Source organism: Rhinatrema bivittatum, chromosome 2 (genome assembly GCF_901001135.1).
Source record: "Rhinatrema bivittatum chromosome 2, aRhiBiv1.1, whole genome shotgun sequence".
Classification (NCBI taxonomy): Eukaryota; Metazoa; Chordata; class Amphibia; order Gymnophiona; family Rhinatrematidae; genus Rhinatrema; species Rhinatrema bivittatum.
Window position 1 is genome coordinate 412,537,597 of NC_042616.1, and position 22,186 is coordinate 412,559,782.

Sequence of the window (22,186 nt, forward strand, 5' to 3'; positions counted from 1 at the left end):
GGAAGGAAGGTTCTAGGATCTGGGAGATAGAATCTGAAATCAAGTGAGAGAAGATCTGAACAGTTTGTGGGAGGGGCATTTATTTTATTTATTAAAAAAGTACAAATGTGACACCCACAGATTACAATTCAGTATAACATGTACAAAAATAACGTAACATAAAATACAGTAAATCTTAAATATACATGAAAGACTGAATCAAAATTCTTTATTAAAAGCCTCATTGAAATAAAAATATTTAAGCTGTTTTCTAAACACCTTCACATTCTGTTCTGTTTGCAGTTCTGCTGGTAAGACATTCCAGAGCCCAGGACCCATGTATGAAAACGCCTGGGACTCACGGGAAGTAAGATCTGTGGAGAGGAATCTGAATGACCCAGGGTGGCCTCCCCTACCAACCCTAGGTCTGAGAGTTTTCCACCTTGAGGGGGCAAGAAGCCACATAATGACTGATACCACCGCAGTAAAGATAGAGATTATGTTACCGGTGTCACTGGCGTTCCTCAGGAGAAATCCTGAGGCATTCTACTTCCATGGGTTCCTCCAAGGTAGATTGGGATTCCTGAGGTTTGGTTGGAAGAAATGGACGTTGAAAAGTGGGTGCTAATTGGACTAGACAACGAGCTGAAGCTCTGTCTTGGGATCTGTCCTGGAACTGAAGGTCCAAATGGATCGCCAGTTGGAACAACTCTTCCAGTGATTCTGGTGGTTCCCGTCCAACCAATTCATCCTTTATGGTTTCAGATAGTACTCGACGGAAGATGGCTGTAAGGCTATCATCTCCCCACCGTAGTTTGGAGGCCAAGGTTCGAAATTGAGCCCTGATGGATCTGTAACAGGTTGAAAGCTGCAGAGGCTGAATGTCCTGGTTCATTGAATACTAGATGAAAGTCCCAGAGAAAATGGTCCGAGTTGTCCAATAGAGGGTCTTCTCGTTTCCAAAGCAGAGACGCCCATGTCAGGGCTGAACCTTCAAGCAGTGATAGAATGAAGGTAACCTTTGTCTTGTCAGTAGGCAACGAAGAAGTCTGAAATGAAAAGTGCATTCTGCTTTGATTAATAAAGCCTCTGCATTGTCGAGGGTTTCCATTAAAACGTGGAGGAGGCAGTAATGGAAGAACAGGACCCACAGGTTGGATGGGAGGAGCAGGTGCCAGTACTGGTCCTGCAAGAGCATCCATTAGTGTGGCAAGTCTTTCAAGGACCCCTGGTTACTTGGTCCAAAACACCCTGCTGTTGCTGGACTCAATTCGCCAGGCCAGGAATGGCTTGTAATTCTGTCAGAACCACTGGGTCCATAGCCTTGGCAAACTGTTAGGATTTTCTGTGGACTCCTAGTGGAAGAATCCAACAGTCTTATCTTGGCACTGAGATCAAGGCAGGCTGCAAGCAATAGCCCAAGTCTGGAACCAGGCAGAGGGTCAAGGCAAACGGCAGACAGAATTCAAATCCAGAAGCAGGCATAGGGTCAAGGCCAGACAAAGAGAGGACAAGAACAAAGCTCACTCAACAAGGAGTCTACAAGGCAGGGATAGAAAACGAAGAGAACAAAGGGGACCAAGAAGACAGCATGAACTAGAGTAGAGCAGCAAGAATCACAAACTCACCAAGCCCATTGCAAAGAGCAGGAGGAAGATTGGCCCTTTAAGTATTCACTGCTGATGTCTTGCCCTGGGACTTCCAACAGCAGCACATAAGGCAAGGGTTGAGTGACGTGCATGTACCTGTTGTGCAGGCAGGAAGGAGTTGCTGCTGTTGCCGGCGACAGTGCCTGGCGCGGGGCGGGCATCAGAGCCAATCAAGTCTCATGCCGTGCTTGCTGTCAGTGGAGGTGTTTGGCGCTGCGGGAGGACATCAGAGGTGGGTAATTCCTGCGGCGGTTCTTAACACATGCAGACAAAACTTGAACTGGAAACTGTAGTGTAGCAATGTAAAAACAAAACATCACCATGCCTCATGAAACATCAAACCAAAAAATTAAAAATAAAACATCAATCATAATAGTAAAAAGAATACATATTTCAAAACAGCTGATGACTAGAACATTAAAAATTCATATAAAATGTGTTTATAAATTTCACAAACGCCAATATAATATATTTCAAAACAGCAGTCATCAAATAATACCCAATAATTAGAATTAAGGATTAAAAAATCTCCCTTTTTTCCATAACCTGAGAATTTTTAATTCTAGTCACCCTGCAACTGTGGTAAATTATTACGGGATAGAAGGGAGGGAAGGTGAAGGGGCTGCATAAACTTTCTTCACTGTTATACACATAGGTTCATTCTCACACTAACGGACACACTCTTTCACATGCTCTCTCATTCTCACACACACTCACTCTCACAAACATTCTCACTGACACAATCACACACATGCTCACACACACACACATGCTGTCACTGACACACACATGCTCCCATTTGCATTCAATGACTCACACATGCTTGCACTCATATACTTTGGCACACACACACATATTCTCATTCACATATACTCTGGCACATATACATGCTTTCACTGACACACACACAAATGATTGTGCTGGTGACTCAGGGAGCTTCCTTTTACCTCACAGATCTTCAGCAACCTGTGCCCCTTGAAAAAGTATCTCAGTAGTGCATCTGTGTTGCGCAGGCAGGTCATGGTGTAAGGCAAATCAGAAAAGGAGAATTATTTAGCAGGGTGGGAAGAGGGAACTTGTATTATTCACTCATGCTCCCTGGGGTCCCCATCTGCAGCAGCAGCAGATTGTACACTCTGGGTTACCTCAGAGCAGACCAAGTAACACCGCCCCCTCCCCCCCCCCCAACCCACCCTGAGTAAAATGTGCACTCTGACAGCGGTGGATATATAGAGGTACGGTCACTCTCTTACAATTCTCCCCCCCCCCCCCCCCCCCCCCGATTGTGGTGATTTTTTGTTTACTGGCGCTAAATGGTTTGAACAATGAAGAAGTCTGACCCTCAGCTTGACAAATCTGCGGTTTTCAGTTTTTCTTTAACTTCAGATGGCGTCTCTGGGGAGAGGAGCCGGCCAGCCTGGGAGAACACAGGGCTTATGTTTTATCAGTCAGCCTCACCGGGTTTGTAGCGACTCAAACCTGAGGAGTGGGGATGGGAGACTCTAGGCCCGGGCTCGTCTTGCACTGATTGATGGGTCTGCTCTTTGGCACTGTAGCTAATTGCTGTTTGAACCTCGCTCTCCGCATTTCAGTCTCTCTGCATCAGGCTGGATTATTTCTCTTTGTCTTCAGGCACAGCGCACACCCCCTCTGCTGATTGGCCTCAGGCCTTACTGACCGGGTTTTATAGTGTCCGGTTACCCTTGTAATTGGAAACTGTAGAATTACCTGCAAAACTGGGCGGTCCGGTTGAAAATCGGGCAGTTGGGTCACCCTAGGTGGGGCACAGCTCAGAGGAGCTCAAAGCACCTACTCTTTCACAGAGCTTAAGTGCCATTTTTGCTGAGAAAAAGACACTGAGGGAAGGTATAAACACAATTAAGATTGAATAGGATGTGTGTGTGAAACCTACAGTGGTTAAATGCAAATCTGAAGACGTTTGCCCAGGTAAGAGACAGGACAGGATCAGATAAACATACATTTTAGCCAAGGCCATGGAATGTTCTTGGCATTTGTTAGAAAAAGTGTGAAAGGCTAAAGAATTCTGGAAGTGTGAGAGGTATCACTTTTTGAAAAAAAAAAAAAAAAAAGTCTCTTACTGTGGTACCTTAGCCCATAATCATTATTTGGGACTTAAATACCTTTTAACTTCCTGGAAGGAATATTATTCTGGGATATTGTCATTATCTCAAGTAAAATCCCAGATGAAATAAATATGCTGTATGAACAGGCAAGGGAAGAGCCTTCCTCTTCTTTAAATAAGCAAGCACTCCTAATTATTTTTTTTTAATTGAATTTTTATTGAATTTTTAAACAAAATAAACAAGAAATATCTTGCATTAGTAACAATGGAGTAAATGTCTTAGAAAAAGGAAAAAGCATATAGGGCCGGATTTTAAATGCCCTGCGCGTATAAATCCAGCCGGATTTACGCGCGCAGGGCCCTCGCGCGCCGGCACGCCTATTTTGCATAGGCCGCCGGCGCACGCACAGCCCCGGGATGCACATAAGTCCCGGGGCTTCGTAAAAGGGGCGGAGAGGGGGCGTGTCCAGGGGCGTGTCCGGGGGCATGGCGCCGGCCCGGGGGCATGGTCGAGGCCTCTGGACCAGCCCCCGGATCGAAAAGTTTATTTTAAAATATTGAAGTTTTGTTTCTGGGCTCCTCTGTTAGAATTTTTCCTGATCTCTCTTGAGCTACTCAAGAGAGAAGAAAAGGTTCCTTGGCTTTACGCCAGGAGGGCCTGGCCTTAGGAGCAACATATGTACTAAGATATCCATGTAAAGGTTTTGTCAAATTTTGTAGTGAATCCTTTATTTTCTTTGTTCCTGAACAACTGCAACTATTTATCGATTACAGGAAGGTTACTTTTAGCTTCAAGCCCCCTAGCAAAACCAGAAAATTGAATGTCTTATGTGGGTTTAGCTGGATGTATCATGTTAAGCAGTTTCTTTTTCTTTATTTTATTCTCCTTATTTCTCCTTGATTTCTGCTTCTCTAGCTCAAGTTTTGTGGTCTAATAAGTATATATTTTATTTCTATAACTTTTTTTTTCTTAAAGGTTATATTTTTCTGTTTCTGTACAAAGTTGATTCTTTGAAGAAAAATGTCAATAAAGTGGAAAAAAATGAGCAGTTACAAAATGACCAGCAGGTGTCACCATTACCATAAGTGTGTCTTTAAAGTGCAAACCCAGTAGGACCATCATAACTTTGAGGATGCTGAGATCACACACCTCAATGTGTGAATAATGCCTGATTGAAATGTTGATGAGCCGGCTGTCGTGGTACATGTAGGAAAATGTGGGAGAGAGGTTCTGGAAGCCAAATTTAGGCTCTTAGGTAGAAAGCTTAAATCCAGAACCTCCAGGGTGGCATTCTCTGAAATGCTCCCTGTTTTACACGCAGGTCCCCAGAGGCAGGCAGAGCTCCGGAGTCTCAATGTGTGGATGAGACGATGGTGCAAGGAAGTGGGATTTAGTTTTGTAAGGAACTGGGGAAACTTTTGGGGAAGAGGGAGACTTTTCCGAAAGGATGGGCTCCACCTTAACCAGAGTGAAACCGAGCTGCTGGCACTAACTTTTAAAAAGGAGATAGAGCAGCATTTAAACTAGAAAAGGAGGAAAGCCGACAGTCACTCAGCAGTGCATGGTTCGGAGGAAAGTATCCTTGAAGGATACTAATGAAATAGAATAGTTAGGGAATCCCAACAGAGAGGTTCCAATAAAAGCAAACGTAGTCCATGTGCCTATATGTAAAAAATCAACTGAGCTAAAGATTTCCAAATTATCCCTATCAACTGAAAAGCAGGTTGTTAACACAAACAAAAAACACTCATTTAAATGTCTGTATGCCAATGCCAGAAGTCTAAGAAGTAAGATGGGAAAGTTAGAGTGTATAGCAGTGAATGATGAGAGAGAAATAATTGGCAGAGACCTGGTGGAAGGAGGACAACCAATGGGATGGTGCTATATCAGGGTACAAATTATTTCACAATGGGATCAACTTGGTGGGGGTGTGGCACTTTATGTCCGGGAGGGTATAGAATCCAACAGAATAAAGATCATACAAGAGACTAAATGCTCAGTAGAATCTATATGGGTAGAAATCCCATGTGTGTTGGGTAAGAGTATAGTGATAGGAGTATTCTACCGTCCTCCTGGACAAAATGGTCAGACAGGTGAAATGCTAAGAGAAATCAGGGAAGCTAACAAATTTGGCAGTACAGTAATAATGGGAGATTTCAATTACCCCAATATTGACTGGGTAAATGTAACATCAGGACATGCTAGAGACAAAGTTCCTGGATGTAATAAATGACTGCTTCATGGAACAATTGGTTCAGGAACCAACAAGAGAGGGAGCTATTTTAGATTTAATTCTTAGTGGAACGCAGGATTTGGTGAAAGACTTAATGGTGGTGGGGCCACTTGGCAATAGTGATCATAACATGATCAAATTTAAACTAATAACTGGAAGGGGGACAATAAGAAACTCTCCAGCTCTAGCACTAAATTTTCAAAAGGGAAACTGATAAAATGAGGAAAATAGAAAAAACTGAAAGGTGCAGCTGCAAAGGTTAAAAGTGTTCAACAGGCATGGACATTGTTTAAAAATACAATCTTAGACGCGCAGTCCAGATGTATTCCACACATTAAGAAAGGTGGAAGGAAGGCAAAACAATTACCGGCATGGTTTAAAGGTGAGGTGAAAGAGGCTATTTCAGCCAAAAGAAATCCTTCAAAAATTAGAAGAAGGATCCATCTGAAGAAAATAGGAAAAGTATAAGCATTGTCGAGTTAAATGTAAAACATTAATAAGGCAGGCTAAGAGAAAATCTGAAATGAAGTTGGCTGTAGAGGCAAATACTCATAATAAAAACTTTTTAAAATATATCGGAAGCAAGAAACCTGTGAAGGAATCAGTTGGACCTTTAGATGACCAAGGGGTTAAAGGGGCTCTTAGGGAAGATAAGGCCATTGCAGAGAGACTAAGGGGTAGATTTTAAAAGGTGTTCACCAATTTTATAAAATGCATGACCCTCGGACCTCCCACCCCCCCCATTATGCACTTCTGCACGTAATGGGAGTTACACATGTGGCTGGGCCCCTTTGAAAATGCGCGCGGTGCACGCAAAGCCTGGCCACACGTATAACCCCCATTTTTTATGTGTGTGGCCGTTTAAAAATTCGGCCGTAAATCAATTCTTTGCTTCGGTGTTTACTAATGAGGATGTTGGGGAGATACCAATTCCAAAGATGGTTTTCAAGGGTGATTGTTGTGTCCATCAGTCATAGACGGCTTCGCCCCATTTGCCTCACCTTATTCACGGCTCCTCCTGCTTACTTTGGGAAAATGGCTATCGCCGCGTCTACAAGTCACCCTCTCCAGCGTCCCAGGAACGGCTATGGTGCTGCCTCCCGCCATGCTCCTCCCAAGGTCCTACTAGGGTGCGCGCATGCTACCCTCATCTTTATTCCAGCTATGGCGCAAACCTCGGAGGTGTCCCCCCTCAAGTGACGTCACGCCATCCGGGAATTTAGCCTGCCCTTACTTGCTAGCTTATTGAGTTAGCAACGATTGGTCTCGGCCGGTCAATGCTACTCTGCCGCTTCCGTGTTGCTGCTGGAAGCTTTCTTTCTGCCCATCGGGTTACTGACTAACCTGGGTACCTGCTCCTCGGGGGCCCTCTGCTTTATTTCAGGTGCCTTACAGGGATCAGGTACTTGCTCCTCAAGGGTCTGCTCTCCCTGCCTCGGTGCCAGTACCATCTACTTCTACCTGGTGGAATGGCATACCTACAGCTACCGTCTAGTGAGTAATCTAACTCTCAGTCTATCTCATCCACAGCACTGCCTTGCTGGGAAACCTACACCGGAATTCCCCTATACCAACGGGGTGAGAAGGGTCCCCTCTGCCGAGGGTCCCGAGACTGCTACATCTAGACTACCTCATTACTGCCACCTCTGGTGGTATACCTCAAGTTGTACAATAAAAGCTCTGATTCTGTGTTTGTGCATCCTGAGTCTAGCCCAGTACTGTGGCTCCCCATGGGGCTCCTCCCCATGGGCGTGGTCATCTGCCACAGTACCCGAGAATCCACCCAAACACCGCTTAACTATAACAGTGTTGAGTCAGATGAATTGAACCAAATCACTGTGAACCTGGAAGATGTAGTAGGCCAGATTAACAAACTAAAGAGTAACAAATTACCTGGACCGGTTGGTATGCATCCCAGGCTTCTGAAGGAACTAAAAAATGAAATTTTAGATCTATAAGTTAAAATTTGTAACCTATCATTAAAATCATCCATTGTACCTTAAGACTGGAGGGTGGCCAATGTAACCCCAATTTTTAAAAAGGGCTCCAAGGGTGATCCTGGAAACTATAGGCCAGTAAGTCTGACTTCAGTGCTGGGAAAAATGTGGAAACTATTCTAAAGATGAAAATCACAGAGCATACAGAAAGACATGATTTAATGGGACACAGTCAACATGGATTTACCCAAAGGAAGTCCTGCCTAACAAATCTTCATTTTTTGAAGGGGTTAATAAACACGTGGGTAAAGGTGAACCAGTAGATGTACTGTATTTGGATTTTCAGAAGGCGTTTGACAAAATCCCTCATGAAGGGCTTCTAAGTAAACTAAAAAGTCATGGGATAGGAAACGATGTCCTTTCGTGGATTACAAGCTGGTTAAAAGACAGGAAACAGAGAGTAGGATTAAATGGTCAATTTTCTCAGTGGAAAAGGGTAAACAGTGGAGTGCCTCAGGGATCTGTACTTGGACCGGTGCTTTTCAATATATATATAAATGATCTGGAAAGGAATACGATGAATGAGGTTATCAAATTTGCAGATGATACAAAATTATTCAGAGTAGTTAAATCACAAGCGGATTGTGATAAATTGCAGGAGGACCTTGTGAGACTGGAAGATTGGGCATTCAAATGGCAGATGAAATTTAATGTGGACAAGTGCAAGGTGTTGCATATAGGGAAAAATAACCCTTGCTGTAGTTACACGATGTTAGGTTCTATATTAGGAGCTACCACCCAGGAAAAAGATCTAGGCATCATAGTGGATAATACTTTAAAATCGTTGGCTCAGTGTGCTGCAGCAGTCAAAAAAGCAAACAGAATGTTAGGAATTATTAGGAAGGAAATGGTGAATAAAAAAGAAAATGTCATAATGCCTTTGTATCGCTCCATGGTGAGATCGCACCTTCAGTACTGTGTACAGTTCTGGTCACCGCATCTCAAAAAAAGTAACATAGGGAAGCAAGATATGTGGCTCGCTTCAGCTTTCCCCCCTCCATACAAACCACAGTACACTTTTATGGCTTATAAAACAAGGCCGCAGTTTATTGCAGACAGAACCCGAGCCCGCAAACATTATTATACAACAATGTAAACACCCCACCCCCATTGTCCAAGTCACTTACCACCATGTTCCAATGGTAAGGATAATCCATCTCCCCCTTAGCTCTTACCCCACCACAACCCAGTGAGGGTAAGAGCACGGCCTGAGCATCAGCCCCCCCTGCTCATTGGCCATCTCATGTAGCAGCCCCAAACCACATAAGATCCCCCCCCCCCTTTGATTGCCATTTTAAAATATAATACTAACACATAACAACTTGGGCTCGGGTTTCCGCCACAAACAAGGGTAACCTTGGTTTCCCTTTTTTCCCCACTGCAGCCTCCTATATTTCCTTAACCAGTTCTTCCAACTCTTCCTGCAAGGCATTGTTAATCAAATCGATGCCAACCTCTAAAAGGTGTACTCCATCTGCCCGCAAAAAACCTTCCAATACTTCCCATGACCAGTCATGTCTTACCCAAAACCTCCCTGCTGAAGCATCCACTTCCCTATCTGACGATTGATTTTCTTGAAACACCCCCCCCCCCCCCCCCCCCCCGTTTCCACACCGGCTCATGCCAGTGCCGGATTTCAACAATTATGTCCGACCAACCCAGCCGAGTATTTGGCATCCAATTCATGATGTGAGCAAAGTCTTTCCTCACTTGAGCCACTAACTCCTGGCAAGAAAATCTCCCAATATCATTGCCCCCCAAATGGCCTAGAAGAATCCAGGGGACACCCCAACTTTTAACAAGCCCCTGCAGGAATGATACCAACTCTTCCCATTTCATCCCCCTCCTGCTAAACCATTAAATTGTCCAGTTCTTGGTGTCCAATGTCAAATGCTCTCCGTATGGTCTCTTCACCGCTCTCTGCTGAGCCCAGTGTATGAAGGAATGGCCAACGACCCAGGCACACTCCCGGCTGCCAATAACCCCCCACGTTTCTGCAAAGGAAAAGTACACCATTACTATCTTGCAACAGCCCTCCCAACCCTCCCCCCCCCTTTTTGTTTGCTCATTTCCTGACATAAGACGTGAATGCCTTCGATCTCCAGCGCCTGATGGATTGAATCATCTGCCCCAGCATCCCAAACTCCGCAGCCATAGTAGCCGCTCCTATACGGAATGAGTGGGATGTATAATACTCTGCTTCCCAGCCCAGTCCTGCTACCACCAACTTCAAAACTTTTCTGAACTGAAAACTGGTCAAAGGCGTTCCGTCCGCACGTACCAAGAACAAGCCGGTCACAGCAGGCCTCACGTGCACAAAAGCCTGCATAGCCCTTACTGGGCAAATTAACTTGTCACCTGCTGGCACTAGGGTAATCCAAATGCCCTCTACCCTGTTGATCCACCTTGGATCTATGTATACACAGGGTAACCGCGCTCTCATAAACCCATACATGTTTGGCTAACAGTCCAGCCCCATAAACATTCATCTTAGAGCTTACTACCAGTTCGTTAATTCTCATGGCTCCAAAGAAAGCAAGTGCGAAAGCCACTCTGAACAATATTTCATACCTTGACCAGCAAACCGCTGCAAGCTGATGCGCAATCATCAATAAATCAGCATATCGAATGAGTCGCCTTTTGTCAAGCACTAAACCCTGATCTCTCCTCCAACCCCATAATACTCTTTGAACAATGAAACTGAGGACGGGATTTCCCCAACCCCTTAATTTCTGAAAAAATGAGAAACCTGCTAATTGCGTGCGTACTGACGATAATGAATAACCGTGGAACCTGGCCCATGTAACAAATTGCATAATGTTGTATTCGCTGGCGGGCCCCCCACCCTCCACCCGACTGTCTGCAAAAAACGGGCCACTACTTTCTGCCCGCTAAATAAGACGACCATGTGGTTGGTGCCAAGGATGTCTGGATTAATTTCCACATTTCCGACTGCTGAGCTGCCACAGATGCTCCAGGAGCGGCTCTCCTGTTCCATTCACTTGCGGTGCCAACGCCCTGAAGACATTCCACTTGAAACGAGAAAGAGCATCAGCAATCAAGTTCCGATTTCCTGGCACATGCTTCGCCGTAACAGTAATATTCCAACGCAAGCAAAGGAATACTAACTCCCGCAGCAAAACCGACACCCGCAAACATTTAGCAGCTTGCCTATTAATAACTTGAACCACCCCCAGGTTATCACACCAAATACCACTTTTTTGTTACATAGCCTATTCCCCCAGATAACCAACACCACTATGATCGGGAACAACTCTAAAAATGTGATATTCTTAGTGAGACCCTCCTCCCCCCATGCCTCCGGCCAATGCTCTGCACACCACCGCCCTTGAAAATAAACCCCAAAACCAAAAGCCCCGGCTGCATCCGAGTAGAGCTCAAGCTCCTGGTTTGACACCTCCCCTTCCTGCATCATACACACACCATTGAACGACTGTAAAAACCCCTCCCACATCCCCAGCTCTTCCTTCACAGAGCAGGTAACTCGAATAAAATGGTGACCCGCCTTCACACTGACAGTCGTCGCTGAGAGCCGCCGAATGAAAGCTCGACCCATCGGAATCACACGATATGCGAAATTAAGGGAACCGATTAAGACTGCGTCTGCTTTGTCACCTTAGTCACCTTACGTACAATCTGCACTAACTCCCTTAACTTGTCCACTTTCTCTAAAGGCAGATGCGACACCATACTGATCGAGTCTAATTCTATGCCTAAGAAGGTAAGCGAAGTAGTCAGCCCTTCGGTTTTGTCCTTCGAAATAGGAACCCCTAAAGAGCTGGCTACCTGTAAGAAACCCTCTAACTGGGCCTGACAAACCCTCGACTGACTAGGTCCTACAAACAAAATATCGTCAAGATAGTGCAACATGCTGTCACAACCAGTATGCCGCTGAGTCACCCACTGAATAAAAGTACTGAAAGCTTCAAAAACACGCAAGACACCGCACAACCCATGGGCAAATATCGATCCACAAAATAATGCCCTTCAAAAAAGAAACCCAACAAGTGAAAGCTCCCAGGGTGAATGGGTAACAACCGGAAAGCACACTCTATATTCGCTTTAGCCATTAAAGCCCCTTTGCCTGCACCCTGAATTAAAGCCACTGCCGCATCGAATGAAGTGTAGTGCACCGAACAAGCCCACCTAGGAATAAAATCATTGACCAATGCCCCAGTTGGAGAAGATAAATTTAAAATCAGCCAAAACTTACCTGGGGCTTTTTTTGGTATCACCGCTAACAGAGATAAATTCATGCATTCAAACGGCGGCGCAACAAACAGACCTGCAACCCGCCCCATTTGGATTTCCGACAGCAATTTCTCCCTCGCGATGTCCCCGAGACGCGATGCAGACTTTGCATTCTTTGCTCTAACCCCAAAACCTGGACCCTCATAAGGAATACTAAAACCTACCTTAAAACCAACATACAGGAAAGAAGCTAATTTCACATCCGGATAACACCCTAACCAATTCTTTAATTCGGATGAAACAATTGGTGAATCCGCCTTTTGCTGTAACACCTCAAGGTTTATCTCCTTTGTGAGTAGCAGACCCAAGATCTTGGATACACTTCGTTGCCGGGTGCGCTCCACCACAAGTGGCACACACCTGTCTGAACTTACACTCGGGAAAAAGGCAGGTAAGCATATTGAACCTCCAACATTCATTTGTTCCCCCTGCGGCTGGCTTACTCCCCGCCTCGGACTTCCTAACGGTCCCGTGCGCTCGAAAGGAACCCCCTTGTCCACTGCCCATCCCTGGGTTAACTACACTGCCTTTACCACTCCCACCCCCACCCCCACCCCCGTGCCCCTATTCCTTTCACAGTCTGCCTACCCTTATTGGTCATTTGTGTTAACCATAAGTGAAAATCCTGTGTACCCCATGCCATAAAATGGTTAACTGCCATTTTATCGCGAAACTTCTCATCGTAGTTGAGCCACGCCCAACCTTCATAATCCTTAAACGCTCCCAAAATGATGTCCGCATAAAACAGCAAGGCACCATACTGCGTCGGATCATAATGTCCCACTACACTAGCAGAAAACCACAATCCCAGTTGACTATGTTTTTGGAAATCTTGGGCCCTGTACTACTCCTTTTACCCTTCTTGCCCCTTCTTCCCTCCAACAATTTGAAAATGTTAACCTATTTCCGTTTGCGTATGCACCTGGCTAGGCACTTGGGAACTTCCTCCCACAGCTCGGTCAAAGATGCCAAAGCTGGATGCCCTATATCCTGCCTAGGACCCTCAGCTAAAACGGTTCCTTGCACTGGCCCCGATCCCATAGATAATGACGACGACGAGGACGAAGTCGAAGGGGAACTGGTAGATCTAGTTCTCTTTTTCCTTTTCCCTAGGGCCTGACCTCCTTGTTCTGACTCACTCCTTTTTTTACCTGTCTCCGGACACTGTGCCTTGCCACTCACTTCCTCCTCATCCTGCACCTCCACCGCTGACCCTCTCGGCAAGTGTTCATCCTCGTCAGGTGTAAACGCCTTGTCCCTCCAAGCCTCTTGCTGCGACGTCCCCAGGATCACCGCCTCCGCAGGATCTGGAATAGAAAGAAACACCTCCCCCCATCCTGCCCCTTACCACAACGCCCTTTCTAACCCCCGCCAAGCGTTTGCCTCCCTCTATTGCCAAATGTGAAGGGTCACGTGCCCTCTAATGTGAAGGGTCACGTGCCCCTCCCATAATGTGAAGGGTCACGTGCCCTTCATGCTGCGATACTGGTAGGCCCCGAACCCGCCGACCGGACCCGCCGATTGGACCCGCCTCCATGGTGAGCCCGGACCCGACCTACCTCCACGCTAGGCCGCTCTCTGAAACCAGCCCCCCAAGCCTGCAAGAGGAAGGACCAGCAGACTCCAAACCTGCCCACCGACACACGCTAGGCAGCGACGAGGGACACGAACACTACAAAAGGGAGGAGAGCACGCCTCTGGCGCCGCGCGCCTGAGTCGCACACCTAAGGAGTGCAACAAAGGGGCATGCCCCTTGGCGCGCCCCTTAGCACGTCCCACTGGAAAATCAACAAGAAATCCCAATCCGAACGAAACAAAACTAACTATCTCAAGTTGGCTATAACACCAAACGATACTAGCAAACCACTGAACGATACACTACCCCCTCAACACCACCACGACAATCAAACGGTTCAAGAATCACGAACAACAACTTGACTGAGAACCTGACCAATTGACTGAGAACCTGACCAATTCAGCAAACCCCCAACATCACCACAACCACCCCCCCACACAAAATAACCAACTCAGATATCCGAAAGAAAACCACCCCATCTCCAATTTCAAACAAAGATGGCCTCCACTCCCAGCTTGAACCCTAGTGAAAAACACCGATATCTGATCAACATCCCCTTCAATAAATCTATAAAAAAACATGATCTATCTCTCATTCTTCCTCATAAACGCCCAAGCACTAACTAAAAAATTCATGCTCATATCAGATATCATACTGGAAAAAAACCCTGACTTCATCGCAGTAACAGAAACCTGGTTTAAAAATACTGACCACGTAATCACAAACCAACTAAACAACAATGCCGCGCGTCTCCCAACTGTAATCGGAGCTGCAGGGGGAGGGGCACCATGGACCTTAATGCGCTTCATGCTACTGCTCAGGCCAACAGCTGAGGACAACCGATACGAAAAATTAGCAAAAAAACTGTGAAAAAACACAGAAACAAAGCCACTTGAGCCTTGCTCTCACTGCTGATGCGCCAACTGCAGACCCCCAGCTGCACTGATTTTCCCGCCGTAGAGAGCTAACCAATGGCGAGGCAGCAATTCAAATTGTTGCCATCGCCATCGGTTAGCTCTCCCCCTCCCTATCATCTCTCTTCTCCCCGTGCTTTTCCCTTGTTACCAGTGGCTTAATATATAGCTGCACTGGAGAAGGTACGAGCAAAATGATAAAGGGGATGGAACAGCTCCCCTATGAGGAAAGGCTGAAAAGGATAGGGCTGTTCAGCTTGGAGAAGAGACGGCTGAGGGGGGATATGATAGAGGTCTTTAAAATCATGAGAGGTCTAGAACAGCTAGATAAAAATTGGTTATTACTTTCAGATAATTGAAGGACCAGGGGTCACTCCATGAAGTTAGCAAGTAGCACATTTAAAACTAATTGGAGAAAATTCTTGTTCACTCGATGCACAATTAAACTCTGGAATTTGTTGCCAGAGGATGTGGTTAGTGCAGTTAGTGTAGCTGGGTTTAAAAAAGGTTTGGATAAGTTCTTGGAGGAGAAGTCCATTAACTGCTATTAATCAAGTTGACTTAGGAAATGGCCTCTGCTATTACTGGCATCAGTAGCATGGGATCTTCTTAGTGTTTGGGTACTTGCCAGGTTCTTGTAGCCTGGTTTGGCTACTGTTGGAAACAGGATGCTGGGCTTGATAGACCCTTGGTCTGACCCAGCATGGCAATTTCTTAAGTTCTTATGAAGTATAATCATAGGTCGTATACATTGTGTATGGGGTTTTTTAATGCAAGTAAAGAAAGTACTCATCTCATCACACCAAAATGTTCACAGTGTATCTTTTATGAAATGTCCTCCAGCATTCAAATAAAGTCCTGGCCTGACCCTGATTCAGTGTTTTGAAATCAGCATTAGCACTGCTGCTTAGACAAGAAAATCAGTGCCCTCTGTATGTTTCAGGTCAGGTATAAACACAAAGGAAAGAAAGAAATAATTTCTTAAAAAAAAAATATGATCACCTCAATCAGATGGGAGAAAACAACATTTTAAAACATGAATTCATATGCATTTGAATCTAATTTCTACAAAAATATACAAATTAAAACTGATGGAATAGACATAGAATATCTTACTTTAATACATTTAATATAATTTCTACAAACATATAAACTTCAAATTAGGACATTACACACTGGATATCTACTTCATTAGAGCAGTACCCATTGGATATCTTACCTAAACATATTTAATATAACTTGCCCAAAAATATGAAATGTATGTAAGATAGAAACATAGAAATGACTGCAGAAGACCAAATGGTCCATCCAGTCTGCCCAGTAAGCTTTCACACTTCTTTTTTTTTCTGATTCAATACCACACTGCATACAATTAAAAAAACACATTCAAAAACTCACACACAATCAGATATATATGCTGGTAAGATTAAACTTACACCCACTCACACAACCATCATCTATCCACACTCATCTCTATATCTATTAAAAATCGAGTTAATGTCAGGCCAGGACTTTGTTTGAATGCTGGAGAACATTTTATAGTGGATTCACTGAACATTTTGGTGAGATAAGTACTTTACTTGCATTTCAGAAAAATATATACACAATGTGAATGATCTATGATTATACTTCATTGACACTTCAATCAAGTATTATTCACACATTGGGGTGTGTGATCTCGGTGTTCTCATACCGAGTCATTGAAATACATTTTGTTTTTGAGCATAATATTGAATGAATTCGTTTTCTCGGATCTGGTCACTCTTCAAGGTTTTTTTTTTCCCAGTATTGTCTTTAAAGTGAGCCATTAAACCAGCTGATGGCCTTCTAGCACAACATAGACAATAGGCCTGCCCCAGCCCCTGCTGTGAGTTGTCACCTTCCCCATCCTCACATGCCCTTAGTGGTTACAAAGCATTAAAATGATCCAACTGAAGCCTCCTATGCAGTGTGAATTCTGCTATTATGGAATAGGTAAGCATTAGCTAATGCAAACAGTGAAAGAAAGCTATTCTGATACAGCTGAATTTGGAAACTGCTCCTGAAGGTTACGGAATGGGGCAAATAAGGCTAGGCTTGAATTCTCCAGTCATAAGGGTAATAATGAAGTATTTGAGTACTGATTCCTTCTTTTTTTTTTTTTTAACCATTTATCTATTTATTTAAGAGACACTTTATAAACCGCTTTCCTGGCTAAAATAAATTGTCCAAAGCAGATGACTTATTTGAAAATCTTCATCTTCTATATAAATAAAAATGTAAAATAGTTTGGACGTAATCGATAATCTCAGAAACTACTGCACCAATTGCTTTCAAATTTGGACACAACCTTGCTTTCACTTTCGGCAAGGTTCTTTTCTATCTAGATTACATAGCTGTCACACGGTTACAGAGAAAAACATGTTTTTACATGTGGTGTGGGGAAAACAGCGACATCTGTTGGACAGATATGCAATACACGCTATCTACCTTGGGAAATGAAGCTGCTGTACTGCGCATGCACGGGCGGGAGCTCACGTCGGGCACAGCGGGACCAACATGGCGCTGGGAGGAGCAGCAGCGGTGAATGTCAGGCACAGCGGGACCAACATGGCGCTGGGAGGAGCAGCAGCGGTGGACCGGCGGCGATATCGGGCGTGGTGGTGTCGGCCGGCCAAGATTCGACACCTGGGAGGAGCTGCGGCGGCGATCTGGTACGGCTCATGTGCACGACAGGGAGGGATCCTCACTGACCTTGCGTCTTCGGGAGCGGGCTGCGCAGAACCGCACAAGAGGGAGAGGGCCGGGGGGGGGGGGGGGGGGGGGGGATCAGCTGGGGAGGGCATTGCAAGCGGGAGGGGATCTGAGTCAGGGAAGGAGATTCAGAGAGGGTGCGGTGTCACTGACAAAAGGGTAGGGAGTAGGCGGGGAGAGGTGACAGTGAGGGGGAGGGTGAATGAAGGGGGCGGTGAGTGTCAGGGGAGAGACACAGAGGGGAGAGGTGAGTGTGAGGGGTGAAAGTTGGAGTGGGGACAGGGGAGGAAAGGGGGGGTGAGTGACCAAGGGGGAGAGGTGAGTGTGAGGGGTGAAAGTTGGAGTGGGGACAGGGGAGGAAAGGGGGGGGTGAGTGACCAAGGGGGAGGATGATGTGTGACTGAGGTATATGAGCAAGGGGAAGGGGGAGGGGGGGAAAAGAACCTGACTCTGCCACTGCAAGGCGTGGCCGGGCCACCGCTAGTATATATATATATACAAATGAAGATTTTCTTCCTGATCTTTGAGGGCGTTCCTGATCTTTGGGGGCGTTGCAGGGAGGCAGGTTCATGTGCTGTGTTGAAATTGTGCTGAACATTGTTAAGAGCTGTTCATTTGTTGCCGAAAAAAAAAAAAAAAAGATTGTGGGTGTATAAATGTTTATGAAAGATGGGCGAGTGCATCAGGAAGAAAAGCTGATGCTTTGCCAGTTGGCATGTTCCTGTTGGGCCAGCTTTCTGTGTAAAAGTAGAGAGGATGCTACTTCCTGCCCTGTGATAAATGGGGAAGAGAGCATCTCCTCCCTCGCCCCCTCAAAATGACAATCCTTGTCTCATATGTGAGGAGCTGCTCTGCACGCCCTATGTGTGACCCATAGGGTACCCTGCTGGAAATAAAAGACAGAGACAACCAATGCACCCCACTCTATCCAAGATTCAGACCCCCATCCCACTCCCTTCCCAAGCTCCTCCTGCCTATGAGATTCTGCCATTCAGCTTGTAAAATGGTCTTCCCCAACCTCTACACCTCATGGACTCTTTACTCCATGGCTGCTATGTCTTCTTCCTCCTTAAGGTGACTACAGAAAGGGGAGGAGATAAAGTTGAAAAAAAATAAAGGAATTATCCAGCACTTTTTCCTTGGTGTTCTCCAGTCTCTTCCTCTCGTTTCCCCTTCTGCACCATTCCCCCCACCACCTCTCTCAGCCTTTGGTCCCTACCTGTAGCCTGTCCCCTCTCTCTCATCCTCAAACTTTGCTCTTGCTCTTCTTGCCTCTCTCAGCTTCTCTTTCCTTTTCATCCCTATCGTCCCTCTACCCTTTCTCCTCTCCAGCCCCATGGGCCTCACCCTTTAACCTTCCTCTTCCTTCTTGCCTCTCTCTTGTCCTTCTGCCCCTTTACTCCCTCCCTCACCTTTTCTCTCTCTTTTTTTTTTTCCCCTCCATCTTTCTTCTCACCCTGGTCTGTTCCCATTTTCTTCAACCCTCATCCTTCTGGTTTTCTTTCTCTCTCTCTCTCCCCTGGCTGCTGCGTGGCTGAGTTTCGTGGAGGGAGGGGCAGCTCTCATGCACCGCGCCTCTAACTTAGCAGAGCGACTCTCTGGGCACAGGAGAGGCCCTGCTGCTCGGCTGCGCTGCTCGCTGGGGCGGGGGGAAGGCCGGGCTCGGACATAAAACCAGAATGGGGGAGGGGGGGCCCAGCGAGCGCCCCCTCCCCCCCGCGCGCCAGTTCTCTGTGACCTCCAAAGCAGTGGGAGGGGGGGGGGGACTGCAGTGGGCAGCGCGATCGGATGCCTGCCCTCCTGCTGCAGGGACCTGCCTCTGGTGCACATCCTGGCTTATTTTAGATTTTGTTTGGGTTATATCTCCCCGCCAGGCCTTCACGCAAGCTCCGGCAGCAGATAACACAGAACTAAGTGCACGGTGAAGGAGGGAGGGCTCCAGTGCTCGGCCTACCTCCCCCCACCCCTTGTTTGTGTGCCGGCAATGATCAGCCGTGGTGGAGGAAAAGCAGTGCTGGTGTGCACGTGCTAGCAGCCGGAGGGCGAAAAGAGAGCCTGGGTGCAGTGACGCAGGGGAGTGCGTGTGACTCCTACAGCGATGCAAAAATGGGTAAGGACCCATCATTTTCGGGTTTTATTTTATTTCCTCTGGGAATTTATCAGTGCTTTATCATCATGAAACAAAAAGGGAGAAAAAAATCAGTGGAAAAAATGACTTTTTTTTCCCCTACTGATATTTCTCTCGTTATTGTTCGTTATAATAAACACTGATAAATTCCCAGGAATATAAAATAAAAAAAAAAACTGAAAACAAGTCTCTAGGAGAGAGTGGCAAGAGACAGCATGTCTGGGAAATCTTCAATCAAAGTATCCTGGCTCTTCCTGGACACTCCTGTGTTTCTTTGCTCTCTCCCATCTCTTGGATGCTCCTCCAGGTCTTCTGACTTGGAATAGCAAGAGTGGCATGGCAAAGGAACAGCAGCGAGAGTAGACAGCCCAAGGTAGCAAAGGAGACTTCAGGGAGACTAAGAGGCGAGAAGGAAAGGGAAGGGCCAGTTGCACCTGCCCCTTTTCACCCCCCATCACCACAAGGAACCAAAAAAAAAAAAAAGCAAACATAATATTTTCAGCTTACATGCACTAAATACTAAGTGTAGAAGACACTGAGAGCACTGCAGAGAAAGAATTTTCATTTATATCAATCTCATTTTGGGGATTATTTTCATAAGGAGTTACACATGCAAATGTACCTACCGTTGTAGCAATTTTCAAAAGCCCACTTACATAGGTAAAGTGCACTTACACGTGTAAAAACAATTTTTAAGTGTGCAAATGATTTGGAAAATCAGGCCCTTTGTTATTAAGGGGGCTTTTTTGTTTTATTTAGTCATTTCGCTCTAGTGCATGCTAAAGCCTTTTAAGTATACAATAACGTGGTTTAGGACACACTAAACCCCTTTAGCGTATGTTGTTTTAGTACACGTTAATTTTTTTAGTGGGTATTCTAGTGCATGCTAAAATGCTGTGCGCTAAAAAATTTAACACAAACAAAACAAATGACAAACACATCCCTGATTGCGGTTCTCCTTTAAAAAATAAAGACTAACTTCATGTCTCTACACTTGGAGATTTCAGCTTTCCCTTCCAGGACTTTACTATTAATATAATTTATGGAGTGCTACGAGGTGTGCGCAGCGCTGTACATTCGTATGTAATAGACAGTCCCTGCTGCATGGAACTTACAGTCTAATCAAGACAAGTAAGAGCTTGTGGATTACCTCAAACTAGCTAAAGTAAAAAGGCCAGGAGCAAGAAGAACTAAGGTTCGAGTTTTCAAAGAGTCCTTGGAGAGGTGGGAATATAGCAAGAGAGGGAACATGATGCATCCCCCGTCTCTTCTCAGGTCAGAAGGAAGGAATGAAAGAAAGCAACCTTGGACAAAGGCAATTCCTGCATACTTTCTTGTTCTCCCACCATCAGGTTTGATCCCATGGAATTACAAGCAAACTTTCAGTGCAAAATGCCCTAATATGCCCAATGCTGTCCAAATCTCCAACCCTTGCTTTCTGCATTCAACTTGAGTCTCCAGGGCATTCAGCACTTGAGAGTTCCTTGCATGCATCCAAGACTCCAGCCAAGCGAGCGGAATTCCAGAACTGTTTCTGAAACCCACGAGCAGAAATCTGTTACGACATGTCTCAAGGACAGACTCTGCCCCAGATGTAAACCAGAAATGTGAAGCTGTTGATATCTTGGAGGGCGCGTAAGGCCTGTCTCTTCTAGCACTGGAACCAGTTATGGGCTGACCAGATGGTGGCCTACAGCCCTAAAGAATTGGAGATCAAAACTTATAATAATAATAGCAACTAATTTTGAAATGCAAGAAAAATAATGTCCTTTTTTGTCCTGTTGAACAATTGAAAGAGCTGGTATAAAAGCTCACCCCAGGCCTTAACAGGCCTGTTACCAGCTCTCACCTCACCTGAGTGGGGCCCTGCCGCACGTGCTGATTTTTGGAGAGAAAGTGGAATACTCCCTCCCTGATCATTTCTGAGGAGGGAAAGGGGCCTCCCTTCCCACACCCTCTATTATTTCAGGGGGGGGGGGGAGGGTCTAGCCCCCTTTTAGGACTTCTGGGGGACTTCCCCCATTACCTATGGGTGCCTAAATTGTAAATCCAGCCCTGGAGTCACTCACCTTCCTTTTGTCTTGAAAAAAAAATAGAAAGAGGGATCAAGGGCATCCCCAGGAACAGGTCCAGTGCAAGAGTGTTTGGCGCCCTAGGTGAACCTCTGCTCATGCATTTCCCACCTCCAGCTTACCTACTGCCAGCAGCTCCAGCACAGCACTCCCTTCTTTGGCCTCGCTTACCTAATGGAAGCACTGGCCTTGTTCAAAAAGAGCCAATTTTCTTTTTCTTTTTCTTTTTTTTTTAAATAAATTCCTGTGCTGTCTCCTGTTCTTTCAGTGGATCAGATACAATATGAAACAGATCACAGGCAGAAAGCGGCGCTTAAATTGAAAGCAATACGCATTTCTATTTGGTGGATCTGATTTCCAAAGATTTTGCCAAGGGAATGAGACACTTTTTTTTTTTTTGGGCTCTCCCCTAGGGAAAATGATATCAGGTGGCTCCACCTTGTGCTTCATAACGCACCCAAGACATAGGCTGACCTTGGAGAATAAACCCACACCAGCTGAAGGCCAACTACACTTATTCAACTAATTAATTCGTGCATGCCTGGGAGA

General features: G+C 45.6%; 1 long non-coding RNA gene across 1 annotated transcript; it reads right to left on the minus strand.

Moving 5' to 3' along the window:
* Positions 1–223: 223 nt before the first annotated feature.
* LOC115084810 lies at positions 224–22,027 on the minus strand. The gene is made up of 4 exons (XR_003854649.1): positions 21,760–22,027; positions 2,576–2,628; positions 1,725–1,915; positions 224–1,028 (listed from the first exon to the last, which is right to left on the minus strand). It is a non-coding gene; the product is annotated as an uncharacterized LOC115084810 (long non-coding RNA).
* Positions 22,028–22,186: the final 159 nt, after the last annotated feature.